Genomic DNA, 6,435 nt, shown 5'->3' with positions numbered 1-6,435 from the left:
CCTTATCAATGATACGAGGTGGAGGTGGTCTGAAATTCAGCCAGTGGAGACAACAAACCATAAATCTTACATCGTCGCCCTGCCTGTGGCAACAACACAACAACATTGAAGGATACATAAGTCTACATAAAAAAATCACATATCTATGAAAAACCAAAAAACAAAAGGGGGAATAGATATTCTTTAGAACACACCCAGGAAAAAAAGATATTCTTCAGAACGCAATAAGTGTGAGTAGAAATTAAAGGGAAAAAACGACTATTTCATAAAATTGGAACAGAAATCGAATAAGAAACGCTTGATACCTATACAGAGGGGAGGAAATGGTTTTGAACGGAGTAGGAAATCTGCTAGTGATTAGATGTTGTAGGGAGAGGTAATGAGGAACTAGGGTTTGTATTGCCTTGTGTACCAAATTCCAAATGGGTTTATAGGGCACTCGTTATGAAAAACCATTTGGATTCTAGGAATTTTCTAGAAAAATTTGGAAAGGAAAAATGTTTCCTTTCAAAATTTCCAACTTTCATTACACCCAAATTTTTTTAGGAAACGGCTATAAAAACACTAAGATCCATTCGAAACCGCTATAAAAACACCCTAAAAATTTTAAAACGGCTATAAAATTTTTGGCAAACACTAAGATACATTGAAGAACCCGGAAAAAAAAAACACTGATTTGATGTAAAAGATGAAAAAACAGCTAAGAAAACACACTTAATGGTTGCTGGGTTTTTTTTTTTCTAAGGATTTATGTGGGAGAATATTTAGTGGTCACATCATCTTTTTCTTGGTGACATTAGCAAAATCTTGTCTTGAAAATGGTGGTCTCTCTTTCTCTCTCTACCCTCTCTCTCCACTCATCATAATATTTTTCTCTAATTAATGCTTGTCCCTTCTTTTGTCTCCGACCTTTACCCACATAAATCCCAGGAAAAAAAAAAAACCCGGCAACCAAACGGAGCAAAAATGTCAGCTTTCTTGGATGTATCTGCCTTGAATTTGGCTCCTTTCATCTCAAGATCTGCCGAAAAATGATCTTGAAAACCGATAGAAAATGGGTCGGGAAGAGTGGAGAACGAATGAGGGAAACGCATCTAGGGTTTGGTGGGATTTATAAATATAATGCCACTGCCACGTCATTCGGTTTCTTTCTCTTCTCCATTGCCCTTTTGGGCTTTTGATAAGAGTGCAGAATAAACGCTTCTTATGGGCCCCCGGCAACACCATAGCAAGACGAGATGATAGATACCTTGGGGGGGCCTTCCTTGGATTTTGAGAATTGATTTTGAAGAAAAAAAACTGATTATTGGACAGACTAATAAAAAAAAGACTGATTATTGGATTTTGTGAAGTGATTTTGAGTAAAAAAAAAAAAAAAGACTGATTATTAGACTCGAAATTACATTGAGTTGAGTCCAATAATCAGTTTTGGAGATGCATTCAATTCTCAAAATCCAAAACAAACAGGGCCTTGGACCAATAATCAGTTTTGGACTCAAAATTGATTCTCAAAATTCAAAACAAACAAGGTCTAAGAGGGCGTTTGGATCTATGGAAAAAGAATTATGGAAAAATTTCCATGGAAAAGATTGAGGGTCTAAGTAGGTTTGCAATTTGCATCTATAGATATTTGGTGGCTATAGAGCAGTTTACATGCACTAGATATATAGAGATCTTATTTTAGGGAGTTTTGTCAGTTTGTCCCTAGTTTGTAATATAATATCAAATTAGCCACCAAATATCTAAAATGTTAACCTTCTAGATAATAATTTTCAAACAGCAATTTGCTCATTTTCGTGGAAAGCCATTTCACGGCGAATGGGGACCTTCATGGCTTGATTTCCTGCAGCATAATTTTTTTGGAAGAACTGTGTTTCAGCCTTCCAATCCATTTGTTAAGAAACAAGTCAATTTTGTCTTCTAAAAACACATTTCTTCAATAAATCTTACAAAAAATGTAAAAAAAATCCTCCATTTGCGCACACGGTCAGCTCCGTTCGACTCCTTACGGGGACGAGAATCCAATGAACCTAGTTACGTGCTTTGAAATGGTGTACGCAATTTTTGCTCGTTTTTTACTCAAAGCTAAGTTTAAGCGAAAGCTATGTAAAAACAAGTTTTTATGGTTGTGCTGTAAAAGGCGGGTGCCGTGTGAAAACAGGTTTTTGGGTTCTAACTTTGGGACAAGTCTTTTTTTTTAGGAGTGTTTCCTATTTCGCAAACCAGAGAGAGATCAAGAGAAAGAGACTAGGGGCCTTGGACTCGTCATAGGACTCATCCTCGCGACAACCTATGATTCGTACCACCTTGACAAAATTGGGTGTCTGCAGGGACTCTTTGGATGAGAGTTTGAATAGCACACAGATGTTGGGTTCACATAATGTTGGGTTCACATAATATAAAAAGAACATGAGAAGACAGGAGGGTTTGGATCTGGAACTCATCCAGGGCGCTCCGTGTCAAGTCATTTTATTGCCTCTTTCTCCTATCAATTCACCCGTAGCTAGAATGTGGGACATTTCAGCCCCGCCTCCGGTACAAGCTTTTGGTTGGACAACCCTCCCAGATAACTTGCAATGTCGGAACATATGGATTATAGATCATTGTGCTCCATGCATCAAGTCGCGTGAGTCAATAGATTCCATATTCCTACATTGCGGCCTAGCGATTTGGAGTCAAGTCTTCTTTAGATTCGGCATCTTATGCGTCATGTCCATTAGCCTCTCACATCTACTTAGAGGGACGGCAGTCAAGGCCATTGCACAAGGAAGGATCCTTTGGAAACCGATCCTGTTAGCAGTACTCTGGGTCATATGGAAAGCCACATCGGCTGTCCATTGGACATGTTTGACCTGCAGATTCATGTCGAGAAAAATCAAAAACATATTTTTAAAATCTGTAAGGGTGGCATTTGGAACTTGGAGTCTTAGATACAAATTAGAGATTTAGGGCATGTTTGGCAGCAATGAAAAAATATTCTATGGAATATTAGTGGGGCCAGTTGTGAGGTATGGACAGAAAAGGAGAGACTTAGAAATGGCCGTAGTGAAGGAGCATGAAAAGCCACCGAAAAAGCAGGAAAAATACTCAATTTGAAGTATGGTATTTTTTTCACTGTTCTTAAGGAATTCTCATGATCTTTCCACTCTTGCCCTCAAAAGTCTCTACCCCTTCCATCTTAGGTGCTATTTCATTGTTGGGCCCATGAATTGTTTTTTGAAAATGGTAGCCGAATTTATTAAAGCCAAAGCAACCAAGATGGTCGATACAAAGAGGGAAAAAGAAAATACAAAAAACTGAAGAAGCATAAGAAAAAAACAGAAGAATCAAGGCAGAAGCGGGTCAAAATGCGCTAAAGAATCCTTGAGGACTCTATCTCTAGCAAGACAATCTGCTACTTGATTATCAGAATGCCGAACATGCCGGAAAGTAAACGCGTAAGATCTCGCCCAATCAAACATCTTGTCAAGTCACCTATCAAACCTCTGAGGGAGACAGTGAGATTCATTGGACCAACAGATAACATTCAACGGATCTCCTTCTACCACCACATTATTATGGTGAAGTTGGGCCTATGAATATTGCATGAAACAATTTTTCACGGATGGTAAACATGCCCATTTTTATGCATGAATATCAAAGCAGATTCATTTTTTCTTCCTGGATTGCCATTTTGAAGCATGCCTGACAGTATGATACACATGGGTCGACTAAGTGGGAGATTGGCGGTTCAAAAGTAAAAAAGCCTATCCATTAGCTACTCTATGGGGCATTTTTACAAACAAAAGGTGAAATGGAAACAAGGGGGCAAAATCAATTTGGATTGGGCTTCACAGGATCCAACACAGCTTGATTTTAGATTTTATGTTTACTCATGTTTATACCAAATCACAAGATTTATATCAAATCACTGCAAAAGGAATCAGAAACTTCATTAGCCTAATCTGATGAAGAAATTGATTGGTCTATATGGTTAATTTATCTAATAATAGATTTTATCTTTGCTCATGTTTATAATGATGGATTGCATTAATTTGATTTATAGGAATTATTTTAAATTATCCGACCATTTTTTGACTGTTTTTTAGGGCATATCAAGTCAGATTGACTTGAAATTTTTTCTGTGAAATCTATCGATCATGATTGAATTTATGTGACTTATTTCATTTTAAAATTAGAGATGAGATCTAAGGAAATTTTTATACAGATTAGTGATGTGTTAGAATTTGACCTAAAGTGGTGCAATATTGACCATTCCATCTTTAGTTGTGCTCCAAGTCTAGGAGGATTTTTCTAGGTGGTGCATATTGATCATTCATCTAATATGTGTAGGCCACGTTTATTGCCCAGCGGAGCAACAAGGACATCAAGATCATGGTGCAGTAGAACCAAAACAAAGATGCATATGGTAATGAACATACTGAAGCAGCAATATCCCTAGGCATCAAAGTAAACGGTGGTGATGGCACTTTGACCTCCGAAGCTCGATTTGTTCTTTTGGTATAGATGCATATCTCTAGTGTAACTGTGTTTACTAAAAGCTTATAGAAATTCCCATATTAAATTCCTTCCATGAAACCAAGTCTTCTTTTATAACCAGCCTGACATTAGGGTTGCATTGTACCAGATCAAGTTAGCATACAAGGCTTGGACCAGGCACACAACAACCCCTAGGACTACACTCCTAGCTCATCCAACTATGGTCTTTTCCCCCCAAATCACTTAAGTTATTTAAGTTTAAGGGTGTTTTTAACTCAGCTCCACACATCTATTACGGAAATTTAAAGTGGGGAGCAAGTCTTTAAGTCATTAGAGGGTATTCTAGTCCGAGCACCCTTGAACTTCAGAAATTAAGAGATTTGCCTCTAAATATTATTAGAAACTCTTCAGTTGATCAAATATTCAATGCCGAGCCTTTTAAAAGAGAAGGTCAATACTTTGGCCAGCATACTAGTCTTATTTACCCCAACCTGTCCCATAACTTTAATATATTCCCTAACCTAGCAAGACCATATTTGACTCAACTTAAAAGGAATTTTTTTTGTTGGCTGTCCTATGTCAATTGGTATCAGTGGCACTTCCGCTATCCGCCTCTGCGTCATTTGGTATATGCAGGAGTTCCATCTACTTCTGAGCCCACGAGATGGCAGGAAGAACTTCGGATTTCTTTACCCCGTTTGCATATTCCATCTCCTTTTTGCCCCTTGGTTGATGTGGCTGGCTTGATTTATCATCCATCATAATTATTCTCTTCCACCTGCCACAGTCTTGAGTTTGAGTTTGGTCTCGCCTTTCGTGGTGGGATATATATTGATACAGATTACAGGTACAAAAATACAGATTGAAACAAATTGTTCTTACAGTCTAGAATCCTCATTATAAGAGTTTGTGAAGGTGAATAGTTTGTATCCATAAAACATAGCAGAAAATATTGAAAAAAAACTTAATATGGGAAGTCCAATTTTATTTTTTTTAAATACAATAATTTCAAACAAATGAAGAATTGATTTATCTACATCATCTTGCCCATTGTATTTCTAGTTTCAGATGCTAAGAAGTAATTAGGAGGTAAAGCATATCCAGCTAAGTGTGTTTGCTTCTTCCACATTTACTTCATCTGCGATAAAAAATGACTTCTCTAGATAATCTTGCCTTCATTTTCTTTTGTATTTCTAGTTTTTGGTGCTAAGAGTACGAGGGCGGGTTAGGATGTTATACCCATGGGAGATATAGCGGGTTAGGATGTTATACCCATGGGAGATATAGTGGGTTAGGATGTTATACCCATGGGAGATATAGTGGGCGCGTTTTAAATTTTGACCGAAATCCGAAATTTTGGGTTTCGTTTGAGACTGAAATCGAAATCACAGATGCTCAAAACAGTAACTTATTTCGATCGAAATGTCGTTTATCTCCTCGGTCGAAATTTAAGGGATTTCCTCAAAAAAATCTGGATTTCTATTAATATTTAATCTTATCCGAAATTAACGAAATTAACTTCAGTAATTTCGAACAAAATTTTGTACGTCTTACGATAAACATTGATAAGATTTCATCGGATTTCAAACGAAATTTCGGTTTCAGTGAGGACCGAAACGCATTCAGAAACTGAAATTTGAAACCATTCCCATGGGAGATGACGTGGGGAGGCTGCTGGAGTGTTGAATATGGTAATCCGAAAATTGAGCCTTAAAAAGAAGAGAAAAATAATGGGAGATGATATTTTCACTCCCCCCTGCATTACGCATGCGCCTCCCTTATGACATGATTTGACGTGAACAGTGGGCAACTTTAACGCTTTTTGACGTCAAATCACGTTATAAGGGCAGGTACTGCAGCGGGATAAAATATCATCACCCAAAAACCTATATCAAGTCAAGACAAATATTAATCTGGAATGTCTAAAAATTTTCAAAAAGAAACTACAATTTCAAA

The sequence above is a fragment of the Tasmannia lanceolata genome, unplaced genomic scaffold, assembly GCF_043159265.1.
Source record: "Tasmannia lanceolata isolate RefF3 unplaced genomic scaffold, GAP_Taslan_0.1 ptg000007l, whole genome shotgun sequence".
Classification (NCBI taxonomy): Eukaryota; Viridiplantae; Streptophyta; class Magnoliopsida; order Canellales; family Winteraceae; genus Tasmannia; species Tasmannia lanceolata.
The sequence above is the reverse complement of the archived record's forward strand: the minus strand, read 5'-3'. Positions refer to the sequence as shown.